The sequence below is a fragment of the Rana temporaria genome, chromosome 4 (genome assembly GCF_905171775.1).
Source record: "Rana temporaria chromosome 4, aRanTem1.1, whole genome shotgun sequence".
NCBI classification, from domain to species: Eukaryota; Metazoa; Chordata; class Amphibia; order Anura; family Ranidae; genus Rana; species Rana temporaria.
In genome coordinates this window covers 236,375,068-236,401,527 of record NC_053492.1, presented here as the reverse complement: position 1 = coordinate 236,401,527, position 26,460 = coordinate 236,375,068, and positions in this window count along the sequence as shown.

Below are 26,460 nucleotides of genomic sequence, written 5' to 3'. Positions count from 1 at the left end.
AATGCAGCCTGATCCATGCCCATTTGCAGCCTCGGAGGGGACAGGTAGGGGGGCGAGATGAGCGCTAAAAGATTACATACAGGAGAATCTCCTATTTACACGGCGGCCTCTTCTTTTTTTTTTTTTTTATAAATATTTTTTATTGGTTTTCAAACAAACAAAAAAACAAACAGTAATACAAACAATGGTCTCACATTGTGTCAAGTCAATCTTAGCCTGGAGCACATCAGCACAACAGCAGAGTACTAAAACAAAGCATTTAGTATTGATTGTGAAACAGAGTATAGCAGTGCGGCCATGGGGCCCTGAGATAGGGCAGTTCACAACAGTACAGTGTCAATCATTACAGTACGTATACATCCGTGAGCATCTAGTACCCAATCCGGCGCTATTTAACAAGCTGGATCATTGGGGGGCCCGGAGGCCGTGGATGCATCTGCCAGCCATTTGGACCAGACCCTGTCATATTTAAGTGGGCAGCCTCTGTTGGCATATGTGTCTTTGTAGAGTGGCAGGCTATCGTTAATTAGTCGTTTCCACAGGGAAAGAGGTGGGGGAGTGGACTTGCGCCAACTGAGGGCTATGGCTTTGCGGGCATAGAACAGGAGCAACCCTACCAGGGTGTGACCCGCCACCGTTGGAATAAGTTGTTCCACCAAGCCTAGTATGCAGATTGGCATTGATGGTTGCAACGAGATAGAGGTAACTTGTGTTATGCAGTCTACTATTTCTCTCCAATATTCGACAATTACCGGACAGGTCCAGAATATATGAGTGAAGTCACCGGGAGTCTCACCACAGCGCCAACACTCGGGGGAGGAGTCAGGACTCATTTTATGTAATCTATGGGGGGTGAAATATGCACGGTGGACTATTTTGAATTGGATCAAGCGGTCTCTCAAAGAGACTAGGGAGCTAAAGGGGAAGTCCCATATGTCATCCCAGTCATCGTTATCAAAATCGGGGATATTGTGTGACCATTGAGATCTCAGCTTCTCCAAAGACGGAAGTGAGGTGATTATCAAATGTGAATATAGGTGAGAAGTGGGTTTCACAATCTGATCTAAGTAGACCTTCTAATGCAGACTGGACCAGCTGAGGGGGGGAGCCTGCAAATTGGTGGCTGAAGGCATGGCAGAGTTGAAGGAATCTAAAAAAATAGGACTGTGGAACATTATAATCAGAGATTAATTTGGAGAGCGGGACCAGGGAACACGGCGGCCTCTTTAATACAAAGTCCCGCCTCTTATGATGGACAGAACAGTCGTCCAATGCCATCCCAGAAGACGGGACTTCCTATTACATAGGCCATCGACTAAACAGGAGATTCTCCTGTTTGTAATCTGACGGGACTCGTCCTGTCCTCTCCGAGGCTGCAAGAACGATAAATACAGTATATATCTTTTGTGGCCCCCCAACGATTCGTTGGGGGACACAAAAGATATGTATATCCAAATTACCAGTGGGGCCACATTAAACTGAAACGCGGGCCGCAATTGGCCCCCGGGCTGGACTTTGGACATGCCTGACTTTACGGATCGCCACCAATATACCAGACCCACACTTGGTATTAGGGTTCCTATCTACTTCGGGGCACAGGAAGAGCTAGTGGAGCTCAGCAAAACAGAATTTCAGTGTCCAGATAACCCACACTTGTTCACAGCTGTGAGCCACTCCACACTACCTCATAGACATGTGCTAATTCCAGTTCTGGGTGTAATAAAATATTTATTTAAGAAGGCTTGTTAAGTACGTTTTTAAAGCAAAGAGCACGGTAATTTGTAAATTGAACCATGTGAGTAAAAGATGAATTGGTTGTTGTGGATTACTTCACTCTTTGCAATATACTATGAATTCTGCGTAAATAACTGCCTTGGGAAAAACAAAATGTTATATGTATTTTCCCACAAATGTTTAAGACAATAACAAGCATGTATTTTTATTTGTACCAAAGTGCACATATGCATAAAGTGTTTATTGAAAAAATATGTGTATAAAAAAATTGCAATAACTAGCTAGGGCTTCTTTTTAGTAAGTTTTATCTTTCCATTCTGATTACATTTTTTAGGGTAGAGAAAGACAAGATAGCTATGGCAGCTATACTTTAACATCTCACTGACAGCCATGCCAATGCTGGAGGATGTCCTGGTGATGGGATAGTGATAAAAAACATTTTAGACATTTCATTTTACATTTGTCAGAATAGTAATACTGAAAAGGGTACATAGAGGGAACAGAATCAGATGAATTGTGGATACAGAGCTTTATCTGGAAGCTGTCAGTAAAAGTGTCCCTACTACACAAACACATGATTTTGACCTCTCACCTTTCATCATCATGAGGAGCCTTTTATGTTCATTTCATATCTTATATGTCATGTTACAGAATTTGATGTTTGACAAACCATCAGACTTACCTCTTCTACCTAGGCAGAAATGTATTCTGTATATGCTTTATATGCATACACTGTAATATTTGCTGTATATATAATATTGTACTGTTTTGTTAAAATAATTATACACTAATATATGTGTAATAATAACATTAACAACAACTAATCAAATACTCATCTGCATCTTTTAAATATATTTTTTTTAAAGTCGACCTAGCCTAATTTTATAATAACCGCATGCATGCTAAGTAATGTGTAAGCGTAACATGTAGGATCCCCCTAGCTGCAAAACATGGCTGAACCTTCAGATAGTGGGCTATAGTAATACGAGTCAGCCTGGCTGGATTTTTAAGCCAGTTTCTGGCCCAGGTGATCAACGCAGACCTCCATGTCTGCGTCATGTGCGTGGATACCATCAATGTTTCCATTGTATGTGTCACAGGAGGAGGTACTTACATTACTGATGCATAGTAACCTCTCAAATAGGACATCTGTGCCTATTTTTCCAATGACAATGGTGGGGTCTCCACCATCACCTCAAAGGAAAAAGCATACAAATGCATTCTCTCTGTGCTACATCCTGCTACATGATGACGCTGTTTCCATACTCTCTTTGCATGTGAGGACTCCCTATAAAACAATGGGCACATGATGGCTACGCCAACACGACCAATGAAAGATATTGTCTTCCCCAGGCTCCATATCAAAGAACAACTTAAAGAGGAACTGTAGTCTGCTCACATAATTTTTAACCACTTCTGCCCGGAAGGTTTTACCCCCTTTCTGACCAGAGCACTTTTTACAATTTGGCACTGCATCGTTTTAACTGATAATTGCTCGGTCATGTAATGCTGTACCTAAATAAAATGTTGGTAATTTTTTTCACCACAAATAGAGCTTTCTTTTGGTGCTATTTGATCGCCTCTGCGTTTTTTTTGTGCTATACACAAGAAAAGAGACACAATTTTGAAAATATATATATATATTTTACTTTTTGCTATAATAAATATCCCCAAAAATGTTTTTAAAAAGCAAATTTTTTCATCAGTTTAGGCCAATATATATTCTACATATTTTTGGTAAAAAAAAATCACAATAAGCGTATATTGATTGGTTTGCGCAAAACTTATAGCGTCTCAGGGATCCTGAGGAAGTCACGTGACCAGTGACCCAACGCTTCGGGTGGAGCCTTGTGACGTCAGTTCCAGTGGTGTTTAACAGAAGTACGGTGAGGAGGCCTGTGTGAAGTGGGCAGAAAGATATTGATGAATTAAAGAATAAAATGGAATACAGTTTTGTAATCTAAATTTAATATGTTTATTACATATTCATTATATGCTACTTTGTTATACAATTAAAAATGTATGGAAAAAAAATTATAAAATGGAACATTCCTATCAAATACGTACCATAATTTTCCTTATCTGATGGACTACATGGCAACAATGTGTGGGTTTAGTCCCGCCTCCACTATTACCCTATTGGACTCTTCTCCCATAAATCTTTGATCCCAGCCATGTGTTCGATAACTTGCCTACTCCAGCCATTCGGAGGGAACTCCTGCTGCCATGGAGTGCATCAGGAAAGGAAAATTACAGTAAGTATTTGATAGGAATTTTCAATTTTCCTGATCTCTTCTGGGCACCCTAGTGCCTTCAGCCTTCCCCTTTCAATAACCAGGCCTTTAGGCGCAGGTGAGCTGGGCAGTGGAGCTGAGCGGCTGGAGTGAGACGTGGAAGGGCGAGACTTGTCCTTGCCAGGGTGCCTCGATCTTGAGGGTAAACCGTGGTGCCTAGATCAGGAAGAGGAATGTTGTCGATGAGATATCAAAGAGTCACTTCCTCTGCGAGAGCTGCGCTGTTGTTCGGACCTAGAAGGGCTGACAAAAAAGAGATATAGGAAAAACACACGTGTTAGGGGAAACATTGGTCATAATGACCTCCAGCCACCCCCCCCAGCTGGTAACACCCAGAGGGGATACCCCTCTAAGTACCTGTTGCGAGAGGGCTAACCACAGGCAGGCAGTGCTGAATCCATGGTCCTGGAGGTTTCCATCAGAGCAGCAAGAAGCAGCTAAGTCAATACAAAGAACAGAATACAGACTGCCTCACTTGTCCCCTGGGAACCACTTACCAGGTACAGAAGGACAGGGGCTATAAGCCCGCAAGCATTCCCAAAGCTTGCAGGCTTTCCCCTGTTTAAAAAGGGTGCCCCTGTGAAATCACCGCCGGGCTGGCCTCGGCGCTAGTGCACATGCCTGATCGTCGTCATTTTGCTGGAAATGCACAAGTCACGCCTTGTTCCGTGCCATACTCGCGCATGTGCAGAACGGCAGCGTGGACAAAGCAGGAACGGTACTGCATCCTAAGATCCGACAGTGTAAGTCTCTTACAGATGTCGGATCTTCTGCCTATCTTCGGAAAACTGCTTCTGAGGATCAGTTCCAAAGATAGGCACAGGGATACGCAGGCTGAACAGCAGTTCCGCCTGCGTATCCCTTTTGAGGATTTGGCCCAGAGTGCTTGTTGATATTTCTGGAGCAACATACACCTAAAACTGTCCCTATGATTCAGCAACCTTTCCCTCACATAAGTGAAGCAGTGACAACGAGCCAGATGCCATAAAATGATGCAGATATCAAAGAAATAAAGTGTGCTTATTGATATTTCTGGAGCAGTATAACAGCATAGACCTAACTGTCCCTGAACAGATTCAGCAGCCTTTCCCTCACATAAGTGAAATACAGTGACAACGAGCCAGATACACCTAAGGCCGAGTACTCACGAGCAAACATGTCCGTTCGAAATGTCCGACGGGCTGTTTCCGGCGTACAAGGCTGTTTTTTCATTTGGCCCGCTGGCTTGTACACACCAGCGGACGATATTTCCCTGCGGACCTGAACGCGTGCACGTAATCCACGTTTGACGTCACTATAAAGGGAAAGGCCAAAGTCAATGGCGACGCCCTCTGTTCCGCTTTTGCTAGTTACGGCTTTGCTCGTGTTAGTGAAGGTTTGGTTAGAGCTGATTCGCGCTTCTCGGTCTCCAGGCTTTAGCAGGTAGTATTTTCTCGTTCAGTGCGTGTGCTTGTGGGTACGTAGTTGGCATTCGGGTACAGGCGTGCAGTTCGTTCTGCTTAGCAGATTCGTACTGTGCGTTCGTATCTGTGTGTCGTGCGTTCTTTGCAGGTACCGCTGGATTTGATTGTGCTTTCTGTTGGAGTGTGTTCTTGACTGACCAGCCGGCCGGTTTGAAGCCATGATGGAGCAGCAGCGTCAATTTTCGCGAGTTGGTGCTGTTTATGGGATGGCTGCTGGATATGTTCATTATTCCAGTACTTTGGCCAGAAACAGGGGGCGGAGGCGTTTCTGGACCAAGAATTGGTTGCGCCAGCGTGACCAGTTCTCACATATGCCTCTGCTTAGGGAAATCCAGGAGAATAATCCTAATGACTATAGGAATTTTCTCCGCATGACGGACCCCGTATTCAACAGTCTGCTGGATCTTCTGTCCCCCTATATCACGAGGCAGGACACTGTGATGCGCCAAGCCATCACGGCCGAGCAGAGGCTTATTGCCACGTTGCGGTACCTGGCGACTGGGAGGAGCCTGCAGGACCTCAAGTTCTCGACAGGCATCTCTCCGCAGGCGCTTGGGGTCATCATACCGGACACGTGTGCTGCCATCATTAAAGTTATGCACGAGGAGTATATGAAGGTAAGTTTCCTCATTTTAACCTCACAATGTGTCTTTAATAATGTGGCAAACTAACTTTTTATTTTATTTCCCAGATATGCTGTGTGTTTAACTAACGTTCCCTTTTCTCACTATGCATGTTGATATCAGCTTTTACATGTTCTTTTTATTTTGGCCTACCTGCATATTTTGATCTTACCCAATATTAACCTGTCCAGCATGCTATCTTCGGGCCAACCCCCACCATGCCACTTTTTTTTTTTTTTCTAAAAACAGTTTTAACACCCCCCACCCCCCCTTCAAAGTGTTTTTGTCCCCATCAGAGGGCTGTGGAGTCTCTTATTAATTAAGTGGGCCTATATATTTGTGCCCCGAAATTCTCCCTTCATAATTTGCAAATGCTATTTTAAAAATGTAAAGTTGCACAAGGATGCTTGTAGGATTATGTTTGCAATGTTTATGTGCCAAAGTACTAAATCTCTTTTTTTGTTTGTCCCCACAGCTACCCTCCACACCACAGGAATGGCAGTCTGTGGCTTCCCAATTTGCCGAGCGGTGGGATTTTCCTAACTGCGGTGGAGCAATAGATGGGAAACACGTCCGCATTGTGCCCCCACCCCACTCGGGGTCCTACTATTATAATTACAAGGGTTATCATAGTATCGTGTTGATGGCGGTGGTGTCGGCACAGTATGAGTTTCTATATGTGGACGTGGGGAAGAACGGCCGGATGTCAGATGGGGGAGTGTTCGCACGGACTGATTTCTATGATCGTCTCCAAACTGGTGGTCTGGCATTGCCACCAGATGAAGATAATGTGGAAGGACTTCCGTTTGTGTTCCTAGCGGACGAGGCTTTCGGCCTTGGACCTCACCTAATGCGGCCTTTTCCCCAGAGGACCCTCACCTTAGAGAGGAGTGTGTTTAATTTTCGGTTGTCCAGGGCTCGGAGGGTAGTCGAGAATGCCTTTGGGATCCTCAGCAACCGGTTCCGCCTGTTCCTGACATCGATACATTTGGCGGAATATAAATTGAACACCATTATATTTGCCTGCTGCATTTTGCACAATTTTCTACGCAGGCACTCCCAGACGTACCTAGCCTCCATGGGCTCTGAGGCAGGACTACCCTCAGAGAACATTCCTGGCCTGGACACTGGTCGCGCTGGCTTGGCCCCCCAATCTGCTCGTGAGGTACGCGACAAATATGTTGAGTACTTCATGGGTCGGGGGGCCATTGCTATGCCAGATCATATTTCTTTCTAATTCGGCCCCCAAAGAAAGGAATATTCTCACAACTAATAAATAATTAGACCATTGGACTTTATACAGTTGTTTGTCATTACTGCTTTTTCTCTATTTTTCTGTCTTCCAGGTTATCTCCAAAAATCGTGCACTTCTAGTGCCAAATTTACTTACTCAGATGTATTAACTAACCACATTTGCACATTATTCACTCATCTACAAACTGGGTATTCAGTCTAGAAATAAGAAGCCACTCATTTTTCTGCTTTTGATGTCTCATATTTTTTTTTTTAGTTTATTCATTTTTTAACAAGAAATGTGTATTTTTAGGCAGAAAACATTTCCTGCAAATTCTTGAGACAAAATATTGGCTTTTAATTATTTATTTTTTTGTCTTTATTGACAGTGATTATCAATAATAATGATCGAAACACAATGTAAGAATAATTTCACTGAAACTATACGCAAGAATTTTTGGGCTTGTCATTTGTTTGTGTCTAATTTTTTCAACAAGATTTTAACACAACACAAAAATTTTTGAATTTTTTACCAAAATTAGTTAACTTCTTTCTTTAGGTGAGATTTATTGTTCGTTTTGTGATCTGAAACTGGAAACATTTACAAACCAAAAAAGATCAACACCAAACAAAAATTAAAAAAAATAACAGCAGTCAGTCATATGGATGGTGTGCTTTCACACTGGAACACGCCAAAATTTCTAAATGCACACATTCAGTGCAAACTCGCCAAATGTCATTGGTTAAACAGACAAATGGCCACATGTGCTATCTGACATCATGGGTGATCAATGTCTGTGTTTTGTGGGAGCAAACCCTTCCTCTCAACTACTTGAGGATCGAGGAGGGGTTTGTACCCACAAAGCACAGACAATAGATAGTCTGTGATGGCAGCTAGCACATATTGGCACACTGTGTGTGCATTTAGAAATTTTGGCGTATTATAAAGTACAAAAATTAAAAAGGGTTTTGTGGGCGGGGGATGGGCGGGGGATGGGCTTCTGTGGTTCAGTCTTTGACACGGCCCATCATGTCCATGATATTTTTGTAATTTTGGTTGATGACTAGCATCCTTTGTCGCATGTTCTCCATTTCCGTGCTACACTCTGAAATGACATTTCGCACATTCTGCTCCATGACTAGCATCCTTTCCTGCATAATGTCCATTTCCGTGCTGCACTCCATTAGTTGCTGGATAATGATAGAAGCACTTGCACGTGAAAAATGTGCTACTCCATCTTGATCCCCTAAAAAGAAACAAATTGGCATTCAAAATATGTAAATAATTTCCAGCCTATCTGCATATGTTTGGCCCTATTAATATAGGGGTGACACTGACCTGATGGCCTGATAATTTCCACATCCCCAATTTCTTCATCTTCTATCACTCCTCCTTCTTCCACCACCTCCCCATCATCTTCTATCACTCCTCCTTCTTCCACCACCTCCCCATCATCTTCGACTCCTCCTTCATCCATCAATCCACCTTCTTGCAATTCGCCAAATTGTTCTTCCGCCACTTGCCCTTCATCTGATATAAATTCTAAGTCCAAAATAACTTCTTCCTCCTCTCTTCCTTCCTCCTTTCTTCCTTCCTCTTCTCCTTCCACATCCTCTTCTCCTTCCACATCCTCTTCTCCTTCCACATCCTCTTCTCCTTCCACATCCTCTTCTCCTTCCACATCCTCCTCTCTTCCTTCCACAGCCTCCTCCTGCTCAACATGTGGAGGTGTTTGATTTTCCGGGTGTCTGGCCCTCTCTGCCTCCTCCAATTGCTGGCGTCTTCTTTCCCCTATAAGAAATAATAAAAAACAAAAGGTATACTCATCAGCACACAGATATTGGATATCATAAATCGCACACATTGCATAGACGATACATTTATGATGATTTTTGGTTGTTTATTCTTTCAGCAATCCTCCATTTTTGGCATAGTTCTAGGCCAAGCTCTGATCCTGCCCCTTTTTTGCAAAGAAGTGACACAAATGGATGTCACCCCAAAACATTAATTCTCGTCGACCCTCCAAATAAATATACTTAGATTTTTGAGACACAGGTGCTTTGCATTTCAAGATGTTAAAACATCAGCTTTATTTGCATTTTGGAGAATGAATCTTGTTTGCCTGTCACATTCACTCAATTTAATTTCTGTGATTTTGCTAGTCAACAATGTTGGAAAACCAAGTTTGGGGCCAGTCAGCCATGTCCAGGTGTGTTGTTCCTGGAGTAACGTCACATTTTTGCTAAACAATGTCATATTACGCGTGTTTACTATTTCACAAAATTTGTTTAAGGTTGTTATTTGACATAAACACAATACAGTATCTACACGTGTTCAAAAGTACAAGCAGGCCAAGGAGGCAGATGTGAAAAAATACATGTCAACACATTATTGCAGACATTTCCCCCCCCCCCTTAAATAATATGGACTTACTTTTACGCAGAATTTTTAGTATCTTCTTCATGTGATGTGGCTCCCTCAATTTTAAATCGGACCAACGCTTCCGTAGTTGCTCCTTTGACCTGGTGACACCAAACATTCTCCTCATTCTCCTTGCCACCTTGTCCATTATGTGTGACTTCCTACGGTTCGGTGTTTTGTAGGGCCCACATTCACCATCATAATCCTTCCTCCTCATGATGTAAACCAACTCCACCATTTCTTCGAACGCCATATTAGTGGCTTTATATCTTTTAGGCCTGGATCGGGACGGTCCAGCCTCTGTCCCTTCACTTGCGCCATGAGAGCTCCGTGCCCGCTCGTGTGACATCGCCATCTTTCCTTCCCACAGAGATTAGGGGCGTGGAAACGAGGAAATGTCCCGTCAGGGGCGGAGATGAGGGCGGGGATTATTGCATATGCGGAGTGTCGCGAATGCCAACAACGTATTGACGTACGTTACGCGGAGAATATTCGCGCGATTCCAGAACCTACACAGTTAACGCCATATTTACTTTTTCAATTGATTAGGGGCATGGCAAAGGTGACGAGGGCGGCGTTTCATACATACGCGGAGTGTATAAAAGGCGCTTGACGTGATTACGTAGGTTACGTGTTAATTCAGCGAGCGGAAGAAACGAGGATTGTGAGAGAGGCAGGTAAGAAATTTAAACATGGGATCAGCAGCGGGCTCTAAAATGTAGAGCAATGGGATGGGGGTTTGGTCTGTTGGTTGCACAGTTTTATTAAGCTATTATGTCTCTTGGATACCAGAATGTGATTTTCATACCCAAATGCTTTTGTAGACATCACAAAATAGAGAGATCAAAAATGCTGTGACTCATTATCAATTATGTAGGGTGTATTCAGATCAGGCCAAGTATTGTTCTGTGTTGGTTGGACAGAGGTCATTAGGAAGTTTCTTTCATGTAATCAATGCTGAGGGGCAGGATATCTACACATGCAATAGTGCCTTGATGAATGCTGTCATTTGTAATAATTGTGTATGGTTGTAGATTTATATTATTTCCTGCAATGTAACCAAAGGGGCGGCATGTATAAAAAAAATGTTATCTAAAACCAACCAATGGGGCAGAGCTGGCCAGCATTTTCTAAACAAGAGACACTGTGTTTGTATTTCTATATAGGTACGACTTTTTAAACAACATATTCTATCAATGTAAATGCTGAGGCTTTTTTTAATTGTGTTTTTGGTTTCTTTTTATTTATTCAATCTAGAAAAAAAAAGAGTAAATCCTAATTTCCCAATGGATCTCCTGCAGAGCCAAGACATTATCCAGCATTTGCTGGATAAATTCAGGGAAATGCCCATCCTGTGGGATTCAAAGCAGGACCATTATCATAACAAGGACGTACGAGCGGCAGCACTTGAACAGCTAGCAGCATACATGAGGACATGGGTGCCAGAATGCAGTGCCAACATGGTGAAGGATAAACTTGCCAACCTCAGGGGCACATATAGGAGAGCGTACAAAGCTCACCAAAAGCAGCTAAGATCTGGAGCAGCAGCAAGACCACCAAAGGAACCCAAGCTGTGGTATTACAACCAGATGTCATTTTTGCGGGATCAACTGGAAGGCAGGGCATCAATGTCAAGTCTGAATCCCAACCTTTCCTCCACGCTACCTCCCAGCGGGACTTCCCCAGATCACCACAGCCCTGCAGAGTCGGATGAAGAGGGCCTGGCTGACAGAGAGGCAGATCTGCGCCTCTACGATGATGAGGTATAGTAGTTTCATAACTAGTTATGTAATAATCTTAATTATTGTTTGATTCTTGACTTGATATTGGTTAATAAAATACAAGCTGGGAAGTAAAAATCTAAAATCGTGGGCAAACAAATAGGTGTCAGGGATGACAACTGCAGGGGTCAGAGGGTGAGTCTGTTTTCAAGTTTAAATTCAAGGCAAAAAATAAGATTCAAGCATGAAAATGTGAGTGAGTATATTCCTAAATATATTACAACATGTCACTTTTTTTTACACAGGAAGAAGAGACCAGCCAGGAGGTGGCAGATCCTCTCCTCACTGTCAGCCAGGACGAAGGGGTCAGTGGCAGCCAGGAGGAGGCCGGGCCCAGTGGCGTTCAGCAGCTCCCCAGGACAAGCACCACCAGCCAGGCTCCTCCCCTTTATATTAGGCCACCAGGCCGTAAGAAGAAATTGGGGGCAGTGGAGGAAGCCAGCCTGAAAATGATTCAGGAGGCGAGTGCCATCATGAGGGCCCCCCTCAACCCCACTGAGGCCTACAGTGCCTCCGTGGCACATGACCTCAATAAAGGCACGGAGGAGCAGAGGCAATTGGCCAAGGGCATCATCAACCAGGCCCTTTGGTGGATGCAGAGGGAGCTGCTGACCCCAGACACTGGGCTATGTGACCCGGCCCGGCTTGCTGAACATCATACTCCTGCTGCCACATCATCCCCACCTGCAAGGGCCCAGGGAAGACCCGCTGGAAGGCAGCCTGGAAGGAAGGTTGCAAGGAAGAGGAGACGTTGATGCCCTGCCTTCCATTTGATCCCCCACAAATGGCATCTTGTTTGGACTACCACAGCTTGGGTTCCTTTGGTTATGTGCTGCTGCTTCAGATTTTATTTTGTGTGCTTCCTGAGGTTGGCTAGTTTATCCTTCACCATGTTTGAAATGCAAGTTTGCATGTATGTTGCTAGCTGTTCAAGTGCTGCCATTCTGTTTTTGATCCTTTTTATAATTTGCTCAAATAAAAGCCTTTTTGTTGATTTGAAAAACGTGCCTATTGTTTGTAATACTGTGGGTATTATTTTAGGCATCAAACATTACAAACAAATAAAATGTTTAATCTAAACTATTCACTAACTCATGTGGGGGGGGGGGGTCATTTGGTGTGCCAACATGGTAGACAATTTAAACAACCTTCAAAAAAATCATGTTAAATATACAAACAAAAGCTAAATCAAAACTATTTCCTATTAAAATATTCTAAATGGTGACATAACTATAAACACCTAAAGAAAGTGGGAAAGATAACCATTAAACATTAAAAGCAAAAAATTTGAAATGTGGAGGACCACTAAAAATATGATACGTCGGGCCAATAAAAGTTTGCAAAAATCTTACTACATCACAGCTAACAAATGTCACTTTTCAGTATGGAACAACTCAGTTGAAATAACATGAGCTAAATAACTGATTAGTTATAGCAAGAGAAGAATGAATAAAACGACGGCATCAAGCATTGGTTATTGTGTGTTTTGCTTCAGTGTTCTATTGCTAGAATTAATCTTTCTATTGACGAATGTGCCATATCCCAAAGAAACGTCAGTTTTACCTGAACGAGCGCTCCCGTGGCCTCATTTAGTCTGAGCATGCGCGGGGTTTTTGTACGTTGGTTTTGTGTACTCACCACCAAACATGTACGTTCGGACAGGATTTGAGCGGACGGTTTTAAAACAAGTTTGGAAATAAATGTCTGCTGAAAAACGGCCCGGCGGGCAAATGTACGGTGAAATTCTGTACGCTCGTAACTACACACGACCAAACATGTATGCTGAAACTGGTCCGCGGGCCAGTTTCAGCAAACATGTTTGGTCGTGAGTATGGGGCCTAAGACTTTCCCTAAGCAGCAGATTCCAGCAGCCTTTCCCTATCTAGAGTGAAGCAGAGTGACGATCTGTGCTGTGTGCCTCTATCTAATATAGAGGCACGTCACATGATGGGTCACATGCTGCACTGGCCAATCACAGCCATGCCATAAGTAGGCATGGCTGTGATCAGTTCCCAGTCACAGTAGTAACACAAATGGCGATTGGCTGCCGTGCAGCGCGCCAAAACATACCCGAACTCCGAACCCGAACCCAGACTTTTTCCAACTATTCGGGTTCGGGTCCGGGTTCGGGAACCCTTTACAGTTCGGGTTCGCTCAACCCTAGTCACTGGTAGTCTGAAACCTTTACACAAAAATGTGGTACTGAGAGTCAGCAACATAATTTGTAGGTTGCTGGTCCCTACCGCAGCCTGTGTTGGCTGTGCAGAAATCCAGTAACCTGACTGGAGTTTAGGACTGCTTTTTAAATTTAAATGTGGACATCTTACCACTTCTGAGATTTTTTGTACAGCCCAGGGTACTTTATCTTACAATCTAACATGTACTCCTGTTATACCTGAAGGGTTCCACATGTACTGGCACTTTAAGGCTGGCTCCACCCAGCAGTGATGACAAGGGTCAAGGGGCATAGTAGCCATCTTAGAGAGACCACATGTAGGAAAGAGAGATATGTAATGTCCTGAGATGCATGTTCCAGTGTACAGTCTGTACTGAATAAACATCCATTGTTCCAGCCCAGAGTCTTGTGTCCCTCACAACACAGAGGATATAACAGTGGCGACGAGGATGGGATTTACAAAGTGTCTATCAGTCTGAGAGAGAGACAAAGACATTGTGGATTGTCACCTGGATAAAAGCAATCACAGATCCCAGCAGGAAAATGTAATTAATCGGGACATTAAGTGAGTTTGATGGAGAACAGACATCCTGGAGTTCCTGGGTAGAGAGACTGGAACAGTATTTCAGTGCAAATGCCATCCCAGACAACAGGCAAGTAGCAGTGTTTCTGACAGTGGTTGGGGCCAAAACATATGACACTCTTAGGGATCTGCTTTCCCCTGTAAAACCAGCAGCTAAGACATTGGCAGAGCTGCTGACACTGCTAGAAGATCACTTCCAGCCTAAACCATTAGAAATTGCAGAAAGATTTCGCTTCTATCAGAGGCAGCAACAGACAGGTGAAGAGATTAAAGTTTATGTGCTCGCCCTTCGCAGACTAGCCTCTACCTGTTCTTTTGGGGACTACCTACCTACTGCACTGAGAGATAAGTTTGTCATGGGACTGAATTGTGAGTCGACCCAAAAGAGACTGTTATCAGAGAAAGACCTTACCCTTACAAAGGCAATTGAGATAGCTTCAGTGATGGAAATGGCTGTGAAAGATACAGAGGAATTGAACCCCCAGAGCAGAAGGGAAGAGGTGAAGCAGGAAGTTTTCAGAACAGTAGTCAAGCCAACTGTCGCAAACTGGAACTACAGACCCCCACCAAGCCGGGAGTCAGCTTGCTACCGTTGTGGGAATACAGACCATGATCACAAAGTCTGCCGGTTTAAGGATCAGACCTGTCATAATTGCGGTAGGACCGGCCATCTGAAACGAGTTTGCCGTAGCAAGAAGGTGCAAGATAAACAACCTCTGAACCCCAAGACTAAGACATATATGGTGGGAAGATATACATCATCATCTGAGTCAGAGGATGAGCAAGTGCTCCACAGGTTAGACATACATCATATGCATTCAGCACCCTCCGCAATGACTGTAGATGTAACCGTTGAGGGAAAGAGACTCAGGATGGATGTAGACACAGGAGCAGCAGTTTCAGTTATCACCCAGAAACAATGGAGACAACTTCAGACCCGAAAAACTGTCCGCCCAACACCAATCAAACTGCAGACATACTCAAAGCAGATACTCCACCCACTGGGTTACGCAAAAGTAAAGGTATTGTACAAGGGTCAGACAAAGAGACTGCCATTATATATCCTAGAAAATGGGGGACCCCCTCTATTCGGGAGAGACTGGATTGCTCACTTTGGTATGCCAGACATCGCCATAAGTCCCTGTAACACCGTTACCATTCCATTAGGAGATAATGAGGGATGGGTGGTGTCCCTGAAGCAGCGGTTCCCAAAGATTTTTGATGACCAGTTGGGAAAAATAAAGCATGACTGTGTGAGACTCAAGCTGAAACCCAACGCTCAGCCTAAGTTCTTCAAAGCTCGGACAGTACCTTTCGCACTCCGAGCAGGTGTGGAAGCAGAATTAAGTCGGCTGGAGGAACAAGGTGTCATCTCAAAGGTAGAGCACAGCGAGTGGGCATCACCAGTTGTACCGGTAAAGAAATCGAATGGGGACTTGCGCATTTGTGGCGATTTCCGCATGGCACTGAACTCTCAACTGGAAATAGACCAGTATCCCCTACCCAGAGTAGATGACATTTTTGCCTCTCTTGCAGGAGGTCAAAAGTTCACCAAGCTTGATCTCAAACAAGCATATTTACAGTTTGAGGTCCATCCTTCTTCCCGCAAGTTTCTGACCATCAACACCCACAAGGGACTGTATCAATATAATCGGATGGTGTTTGGGGTAGCCTCTGCCCCAGCCATTTGGCAACGAAAAATGGACGAGATTTTGGCGGACATTCCTTTCACTCAGTGCCTGCTAGATGACATGCTCATTACAGGACGGACCGACCAGGAACACAAGCAGAATGTGGAGCTTGTGTTGGCGAGACTCCAAGAACAGGGTCTGAAAGTGAACTTAGCAAAATGCCAATTCATGGTGCCTAAATTGGAGTTTTGTGGCCACCTTGTGGATGCAGAAGGTATACACACCACGGAAGCCAAGGTTGATGCTTTAGTCAAAGCTCCAGCCCCAACCAACGTCCAGCAGCTGCGATCATACCTTGGCTTGCTGAACTATTACCACAAATTCCTGCCAGATCTGGCACACACCTTGTTTCCGTTGAACAAGCTTTTGGAGAAACACTCCAGATGGGACTGGTCGGCTGCATGCCAACGTGCTTTTGAAGTTTCTAAGCGGAAGCTGTTGGCGTCACGCATGCTCGTGCACTATGACCTCCAGAAGCCTCTCACCTTGGCTTGTGATGCCTCACCCTATGGTCTGGGGGCGGTACTATCCCACATCTTACCAGATGGGTCAGAAAAACCAGTGGCATTTGCCTCCAGGTCTTTGACAAAAGCAGAAAGCAATTACTCACACATTGACAAAGAGGCTCTTGCGCTGATATGGGCAATTAAGAAGTTTCATCTTTACCTGTATGGTAGGGAATTCACCATACTGACGGACCATAAACCACTCCTTCAGATCTTTAGCCCTGACAAAGGCATCTCCCAGACTACTGCGGCCCGCCTCCAACGCTATGCCCTATTCTTGGGGGCATACAGCTACAAAATTCAGTATCGTGGTCATGATGCCAATGCTAATGCGGACGCTATGTCCCGACTGACAGGGAGGTCCATGGACTCTTCTCCACCGGTCAAGAGTTGTCGTTACACCAGCCTGTCCTTCTTGTCTTCTGGGGAGATAGCAGCCCATACAAACAAGGATACCTTTCTGAAAACCATACTCTCCTGGGTACGGTCCGGTTGGCCTGCAACTGTCACACAGGAGTATGAACCTTTTTTCCGTAGGTGTATGGAATTAACTGTGGCTGGCAACTGTGTTTTATGGGGAGACCGAGTGATCATTCCACAGACCCTCCGGAGACACATTCTGGACTTGCTACATACTGGTCATCCCGGGAGCACACGTATGAAACAAAAGGCCAGAGGCTATGTGTGGTGGCCAAACCTAGACTCAGATATCACAACATATGTGAATGCTTGTGCTGGATGTGCACAAACGGCAAGAGACCCTCCTCGAGGGTGCGTCCAGCCCTGGACTTGGCCCACGGTTCCTTGGTTTCGCCTACACTTGGACTTGCAGGCCCGATCAGAGGACACACCTTCTTGATCATAGTGGACGCCCATTCAAAGTGGCCTGAGGTCATTCCTGTTACTCAGCCAACGACTAAGGCAACGGTTTCCATACTGTTACATCTCGCTGCTACGTTTGGATACCCCAGAGAAATCGTCACAGACAACGGTGCACAATTCACCAGTCAGGAGTTTCAGCGTTTCCTGACTGCCCACAACATCAAGCACAAGTTGACCGCACCTTACCACCCGGCTACAAATGGTCAAGCAGAGCGGTTTGTGCAGACTTTTAAACGCTATTTCAAAGCTACAGTGGCTGCAAGTAAACAACAGTCCCTGTCACCCCAGCAGCTGGACTCCTTCCTTTCTGCTTACAGAAACACACCACATGCAACCACTGGGAAAACTCCAGCAGAACTCCTTCTGGGGCGGCAGCCATGGACTGTTTTGGATATGCTCCGCCCTCAAACAGTCCAGGAACATGTACTACAGTCCCAAGACAAGATGGTCCAACACAATGAGCTCCCCCGATTCACAGCCCAACAAAAGGTATGGGCCCGATCTTATGGGGCTTCCAACACCCGTTGGCTTCCTGCTGTCATTGCAGAGACCTTGGGACCCAAGATGTACAAGGTCCGCCTGGAAGATGGTTCCATTTGCAGACGTCATGCGGACCAACTTCGTCCTCGTTCTCAACTGCCCGAATCCCTGATGCCAGCTGAACCACCAGTGTCTCAAGGATCTGCTCCCAACGAATCAGGATGCACAGACACTGATGATTGCGGGGACTCTGAACTTTTGAACTCGTCTCCAACAGAGCCCTCCAGCTCTGGTCCGGAGGTCTGTTTACCCTCTGAGCTGGGGGATCCCTTCTTGGCCCCGCCGGTACCCATTCCGGCCAGCCCTGTATCCTCCGGTCCCGAATCGCTGGATGCCCGGCCTCAACGACACTGTCGCCCTCCTGACCGGTTTCAGTTGCAAGAGCGGTTACGAGACTTTCGACGGGGCCGACGGAAGTGATCCGATTACATATTAACCCCGCAAGCTTGAAGTCCCGTAATTCTCCTGTGTTTGGAGGACTGTTATTGGACAGTTATCAGTTAATGTTTTGTGCCTGTTATTGTTTTTGTTTTTTTTTAGGGATGGATGGAAGGTGTTATACCTGAAGGGTTCCACATGTACTGGCACTTTAAGGCTGGCTCCACCCAGCAGTGATGACAAGGGTCAAGGGGCATAGTAGCCATCTTAGAGAGACCACATGTAGGAAAGAGAGATATGTAATGTCCTGAGATGCATGTTCCAGTGTACAGTCTGTACTGAATAAACATCCATTGTTCCAGCCCAGAGTCTTGTGTCCCTCACAACACAGAGGATATAACAACTCCTTGTTAGTATGCCCCTCAGATGAGCTCCCTCTGCCTTATCTTCACAAGTGGGAGGCCGACCTAGGTAAAACTTTGTGCATTTTCTCATATGAAAAGACCCACAACCTCCTTCCATCTGAATTTGGCTCCACAGAGTGGATGAGTTGAACCAGATGGAGGACCTTGTGTTTTCCGCTCAAGCAAGCACAAGCTATACTCCAAAATGTGGCTTCTTTGGAATATGTTTATCTATTCTGAGGAGGGTAAGTCTCTTCTCGATGTTGATCCCAGTGGACAGTTTGTCTTGACATCAGCCCGTGTCCATTCGCACTTCTGTCATTACTCCCCCCCCCTTTTTTTCATTTCCCCAGCATCCCTTTGCCCTACCTTATTTCCCTTTTTGCCCTCTCCTTTTTTCTTCATTATAAGTAAAATGCAGAGTCCTGTCCTGTTCAGGCCCTGTTTGTGTTCTGGGAACTTGAATCCTTTTAGATTGTTGGCAAATTGAAACAGAGAACAAAGTGCAACCTTGTTTTCCACAGTTCAACTTTAGTTCACGTCCTCAATCCTCATATACAGTAGAGTCTCAACCAGTCTACTGATGAGGTAATTCCCACTGGCATTGTTCTTTCTTATGTCAAATGGATTCTATCATTGCCCAATGGTGGCCTGTATGTGTCTGATTATATTATGGATGTTGCCATTATTTGTATGGCTTGTTGGATACTGCATTTCTTAAAGAGTTTTTAAAAAAAGGAACTTTTTTGAATGATTAAATGGTAGCTGTATATTGTGACATATCAAGAATACATTCATATACTGGTACTTTTAGTTGAAAGGTCCTTTTAAAGTGGAGCTTTTTAGAATAGTATAGTGAAGGATTAGAACCTTTGTCTGGTTTTTATATCTGTCTCTGCCCCCACTGGAAATATTTATCTTCATACTGTATACACACCATTAAAGAACTGACAGAAGTTTTAACTTCGATGGATGGATATTATATGCGATGGAGAAATTCTGCTCTATAAATGTACTGGTTACCCCACAATAATGGAAAAACACTCCAACAGGGACAAAGGCAGTAGTAAATATCTTACAGTGGTATTAACCATATTAGAAAAAAAATGTCTGGAGTTCTACTTTAAATCAGTTAGCTGCTATTGCCTAGAATAAGTTCTGATCAGTTACCTGTCACTAGCTTCCAGAAATGCATTATGTATTGTTTTGAAAAGAAAGGTTCTAAACTAGAGATTGCACAGGTAGTCTCAGGAGCAAAACTTTTATTGCAAGGCAGCAAAACAAATAGTTTATTTCACAGTAAATGTGAACACAATTCTTAAAAAAAAACATAGCTGGCACTACTAACATTTTATATACAGCTCACAGCACTGAAATCAACCAGAGATCTGTGAAAATGAATCAAGTGTTCAATCTTTCCCTGTATCAGATGGCATCTGTTACCAGTCAGATTCCAGATAGCCACACCATTCTTCAAGTGCATATAAAGATTATGCTGGGGTTTAATCAGAACAGCTATTTTATTTTTATCCCTACTAGTTCACTCTGTAGATGTTAAAGGGAAAAAAACAAAACATATGGAGATAGAGATACTTCAACAGTTAGTGAATATGCTTATGAAATGCACCACATGGTTGTTTAAATAAGATGTATCTAGTGAGTTTCTTCCCTTCTGCATAACAGTAAGAACTTCTGAAATAAGTCACTACCTATACAGAATAAAATGATATGTTGAAACTAAAGATATTGTATTTGCGCTGCAGGTCTGGGATATTAAAATTTACTACATTAGGAAACAGTAAGATTTGTAATTTGACTCACCATGTTTGAAGCTGATCTACATGCAGATGAAAATAGGCAATTAATGCAATTAATAAATTATTCAAAAGTCACTAAGGGCTGGTCCATACCATCAGTGCACACTACTTCTTGACTGCAGTTATACGGTATTAAAGCGGTGGTTCACCCACACTGACAACATTTTACCATTAAATTAGGCATAGCAGCGCGAGCTACAGTATGCCTGTATTGATTTTTTTATCCCCGTACTCACTGTGCAATCCTCTATAGAAGATTCCGACTCCCCGCGGGGAATGGGCGTTCCTATCAAGAGGGAGGATGATTGACGGCCGGCTATGGCACGTCACGCTCCCCGAAGATAGCCGGAACAGGTCTTGGCTCTTCACGGCGCTATACGGCGCCTGCGCACAGACTATGCGCAGGTGCCGTGAAGTGCCAAGTCCTATTTCGGCTATTTCCGGAGAAGCGTGACGTGCCATAGCCGGCCGTCAATCATCCTCCTTCTTGATAGGAACGCCCATTCCCCGCGGGGAGTCGGAATCTTCTATAGAGGATTGCACAGTGAGTACGGGGATAAAAAAATCAATACAGGCATACTGTAGCTCGCGCTACTATGCCTAATTTAATGCTATAAAAAAAAAATGTTTCATTAGGGTGAACCACCGCTTTAAGGCAGTCGAATCGATGTACGTTACAAAAAACAAGAAACTTCCCTACACACTTACCAGCTAGCCTGCAAAAACAACCACCAAATTTTACAGTGTATGTCAAAGACAGATTGCACACATTTGCAAATATATGTAAAAACGACAGTACCTCGTCAAGGCTCCTCTGTATACTGTAGTCCTAACTCTATAGTTTTCAGAGTCTCCGAAGTTGGAGCCTGTATAGCAGTGGATAAATTAGGGGCAGGTCTGCCTGGGGGGAGCCCACTCCTCCATAAAGGCGCAGGGACATACTCGCCGCCCAGCAAAAGCACAATGGCAGCTGAAAACATCCAATCTGTCCCCACTCACAATTCAGCCGATAAGCTGTGCAGATAAGTGGCAACCAACCCAATCTATAACTAGCCTTTATTGTAAGGTGCACATGGAAGGGACTTAGCACATTACCAACAACAACAAAATTCCTAGCATATTTACCAGCTAGCCTGAAAACAAAAAACTAATTAACCCTCTCAGACAGTGTATGTCAAAGACAGAGAGTTCAGTTGCACACATTTGTAAATACTGTATATGTGAAAGCCAAACGTTATTTTAAAAATAAATATTTACTACATAGTGCACCCCGGACACTTTGTCAGAAAGAATGTGTGGTTTCTTAGGAGTACAGTAGAAACTTTTTGCCTTCTGACTCTCTCTTTGTTTTAATAAAACAGTCAGGAGAATTCACAAGGAGTGTCTACAACACTCTTTAGAATTTTGTTAAGCCTTCAGATGACAAATGTCGGTGTGCGCAACAGATTCATGTACCTGTTGGAAACAGATGCATGAATTTTGGGCAAGCCCAATGTGCTGAGGTACAATGAGGTCAGTGTGTATACAGAAATTACTTCTTTAGTGCAGATGATGTTCTTCCCAGTGCTGCAGCTATTACACAGACAGCATAGCAGCTGAGGTTTTTTGAAGCTGGGTAGGTGGAGCCTGATGGGGTTTAAAATATACTAGTTATCTAGTAGGTGTACTTCCTCTCTGATGGACAGCAGGCATCGGGTGGATACATAGACAGCAAACAGCCTGCAATTGGCTATTAACTCACTATTGGCTACTGACTCTCATTGCCCACTTCCTGCTGTCAATCACAAGAAGAGAGGAGTGGACCTGATGAGGGACTAGTGTCTCGGCTTCTCAGCTACTGGAAGTAATTAACTGGCACAGAGCATTTTAAAGGGCCATACTACCAGAAAAGTGGCACTAATGCTTTATTAAATTATTCCCCTGCATAGGCAATGTCTTCACAGAGTGGGGGGGGGGGGGGGTCGGTGAGGTAGTACTCTGTATCATTTAGCTCTATGTACAAAACTCAGCATGAAAAAGTAATTAAGCTCTCAGCAAAACATATATAATGACCCCAGAACACATGTGAGAGAGTCCGGGGCTCAAGCTGATGTCTGGAAATGTAAATAAAAAATGATTTAATTGCAATAGTTTATGCTTACCCAACAAAAAAATGAAAATTTTTTTTTTCATTTTTTTTCAGTCCTTAACGCAATAATGAAAGGAAATATATACCAAAACAATACACGCTCCATTTAAATCAAATAAATAGATCCACTATGCAGGTGCCATTTATTATGAGTACATACACATTTTGTATTCACAGGGCCATACGTCTTCTTTGACAAACCATACTGAAATGAGGAAGTGGTAAGCTTTCCTTTTTAACTTTTTATTGACACCATTAGACCTTATTAATGAGCTTTTTCCCTGGCGGAAGTGTCCAGTGACTAATTATTTCACAATACAATAGATTAAGATGGACTTACAACAACAGTAATTGCGCTGATGGATCTGTTACTTACCAGAAATTGAACATAAAAAGCAGGAACTATCGATGTGCATTTATTCATTAATTTGTGCAATATCACAACTACATAAAGAAAGAGGGCACTCTAAGCCATAGAATTGAACTTTAACCCAGCTATTTTTTCATGAAAAGAAATGTGTAAATTTATTTTTCAAACAGCTACCATATACACCTGGATCCTTTGGGGTATTATCCTGTTCTGATTCCCTGCACAATAGCTGTTAGACTAGTAGAAGTTGGGTCAGTTATTGCTCTATTGTTTTATACAGTGTTTCAATCTCCCCCTGAAATGAAATAGAAGAACAAAGAGATGACCTCATCAGATAGACCTAAAACTCTATGTTGTACAATCTTTGGAACTTTCTAGGTACCATACTTCTCAGTAGTCAATAATTGAATTAATTTGTCTTCGTTATAAAAACGTTTCTTCCTAAAAACTATATGTGTACTTTCTATAATCTATACATTATATATTCTAAAACATATATTTCCCAGACAACAACCTAACTTATAGCTACATATCATTATCCTATACAATACAGTGTCAACCCTTAACGTCTTCATTGTTGAGGAGGTCCTGTGGTCTGATGAGACCAAGATAAACTTATTTGGTTCAGAGGGTGTCAAGTGTGTGTGGCGGCAACTAGCTGAGGAGTACAAAGACAAGTGTGTCTTGCCTACAGTCAAGCATGGTGGTGAGATTGTCATGGTCTGTGGCTGCATGAGTGCTGCCGGCACTGGGGGGGGGGGGGGCTACAGTTCATTGAGGGGACCATGAATGTCAACATGTACTGTGACATACTGAAACAGAGCACGATCCCCTCCCTTTGGAGACTGGGCCGCAGGGCAAAATTCCAATATGATAACGACTTCAAACACACCTCCAAGATGACCACTGCCTTGCTAAAGAAGCTGAGGGTAAAGGTGATGGACTGGCCAATCATGTCTCCAGACCTAAACCCTTTTGAGCATCTGTGGGGCATCCTGAAATAAAAGGTGGAAGAGTGCAAGGTCTCTAACATCCACCAGCTCCGCGATGTCATCATGGAGGAGTGGAAGAGGACTCCAGTGGCAACCTGTGAAGCTCTGGTGAACTCCATGCTCAAGAGGGTTAAGGCAGTGCTGGAAAATAATGGTGGCCACACAAAATATTGACACTTTGGGCCCAATTTGGACATTTTCGCTTAGGGGTGTACTAACTTTTGTTGCCAACGGTTTAGATATTAAATGCTGTATTTTGAGGGGACAGCAAATTTACTCTGATATAGAAGCTGTACGCTCACTACTTTACATTGTAGCAAAGCGTCATTTCTTCAGGGATGCCACATAAAAAGATATAATAAAATATTTACAAAAATGTGAAGGGTGTACTCACTTTTGTGAGATACTGTATGTATTGGAACAGCACTAACATTGTACATACCGTTTTTTAGGAAGAAAAACGTGATGATATACTGTAATAAAGACAAATTAATTTGTATAATTTGTTGACTCACTGAGAAGTATGGTGCCTAAAAAGTCACAAAGATTACATTACATAGTGTTTTTTGTTTTTTTAGCTTATTTATTTGTTGAATATTGGTGCACTCCTTAAAGGAGAGGTAGCTTGCAAATCGTGCCCTACAGTGTATTAATCAAAAGGAATTAAATAACCTCATTGGTATGCTGCTTTTTCATAAGCTAAGGCAGGCTAGTGGCCACCTCTAGCCAATATATTACTATAAATTATACCTTTTGCCGCCAGGGTCTTTTATTTATTTATTGTTTTGGATTGTTAAAATGCACATTTTAGGTCTAAATATTAAATAAAACCATCTCATCACTAATTCATTATATATTTTCTGAGAGTAAAAACTCTACAGAAAAGATTGGTGGCTTTTTTCATGCTTTTCTACTGTTTATCAAATTTATATTTTTTGTAAAAAAATACTCGCAAATTAATATTACTACACAGAAACACAAAATAATACCTATTTTTTTAATTCTATATGTAGAGCCCTGCTCCTGTTGAACAGGTGTTGCTGTAAATTTAGAGGGGTCAGAGCCGTTATTTGGCTCAGACAAATATGATTGAGGGCAATTTAGCCTCTGTTCCAGCCATGGCTGTGCTGGGAGTAACCACCATTGCTCGTCTGGGGGTGTTATTACCATCCCAGGCCAAGGATGGCAGCAGAAAAGTCAGGGTGTATTGGGTGTCCCCCTCGGCGGAAAATCAGTGGGAGTGGTCGCCCCACTGTGCATGCTGGGGAGGGGTACTTAAGGAACAGACGCCGTTGGTGGGGGGTCCGTTGTTCGCGCCTCATGACCCGGGTGCGTGTTACTGAATCCTGGATCCGGGACCACGTTGGTCCGGGCCGTAGCTTCGCCTGGTGGGCCCAGTAGTCAGACTGGGGCCTGCCTTTTTCAGAGGTGATCCTGTGCTGTCTGTCCTGCGGGAGGAAGCCACTTGATGAAGGAAGCCAGGGGAGGACCTATCCTGAAGAGGACCATACAAGAGGCTGGTATCTTGGGAGATGGCCTTGAAACTTCATCGAAGGATGCAAAGTGCACTGAGAGGCTTGACAGTGTCGCCTGTCGGGTCTAAAGTTCTACTAAAACTAAGCTGGCGAGATCCAGGTGCTGAATCCTGTGGCAGGGGATTCTGGACCAAGTGTCTCCTCATAAAGGAAGGTCTGTGGAAGAGACTGTACTTTATTTCATGCGCCATTCTGGTTGCTAGGCCAGTAAGAGGGACCTATCCGGGTGAGCAATGCCCACTCTGGCTAGAGTGGTGATGACAACTGTCTGCTGGAAGCAGGAGTGTTTCCTATTTGTGACTATACACCTGAACCTACCTACTTACCCTTCCACCCCTCCAACTTCTTTTCTACTAAGTTCTACAAATAAATCCCAGAAAAAGAGGTGTATTGTGTAGACATTGAAATTCTTCAGACTCTCACTTCACCTTGGACAGCGAGAAGATAGAGGTAACGTGCCACTCAAAATTACTCAGCAGCTCCTTCGGGGGTAGTGCTACAGATACCAAATATGTTAAGCCTTTTAAAATGTTCCTAAAACAGTACATACAGTAAAATTGTCTGTAAGTGATTATTTCATTTTTTTTTATAGTTCATCAATTTAGGGTTAATTAATTCAACAGTAAATGATGGACCTATATTTATTGATCTTGCTCTAACATGTGTGTTATTACTTAATTTATGTTGTGCAATCCTTGTTTATTTATATGCATGTTTGTTAGGTAGGGGGCTTTTGAAAAACAATTAGGGTGCTTTTTCTTTGATTAAACTTTAATTTGTTTTAACATTTTTTTCCATAACTTTTTTGCTATCATGAGGGAACTGATAAGCTTCCCTATGTAACAGGTAACAGGTTCTTCTTAAGGAGACATGGGACCTCTAATGTCTCCTCTGTACTCTGGCCTGCC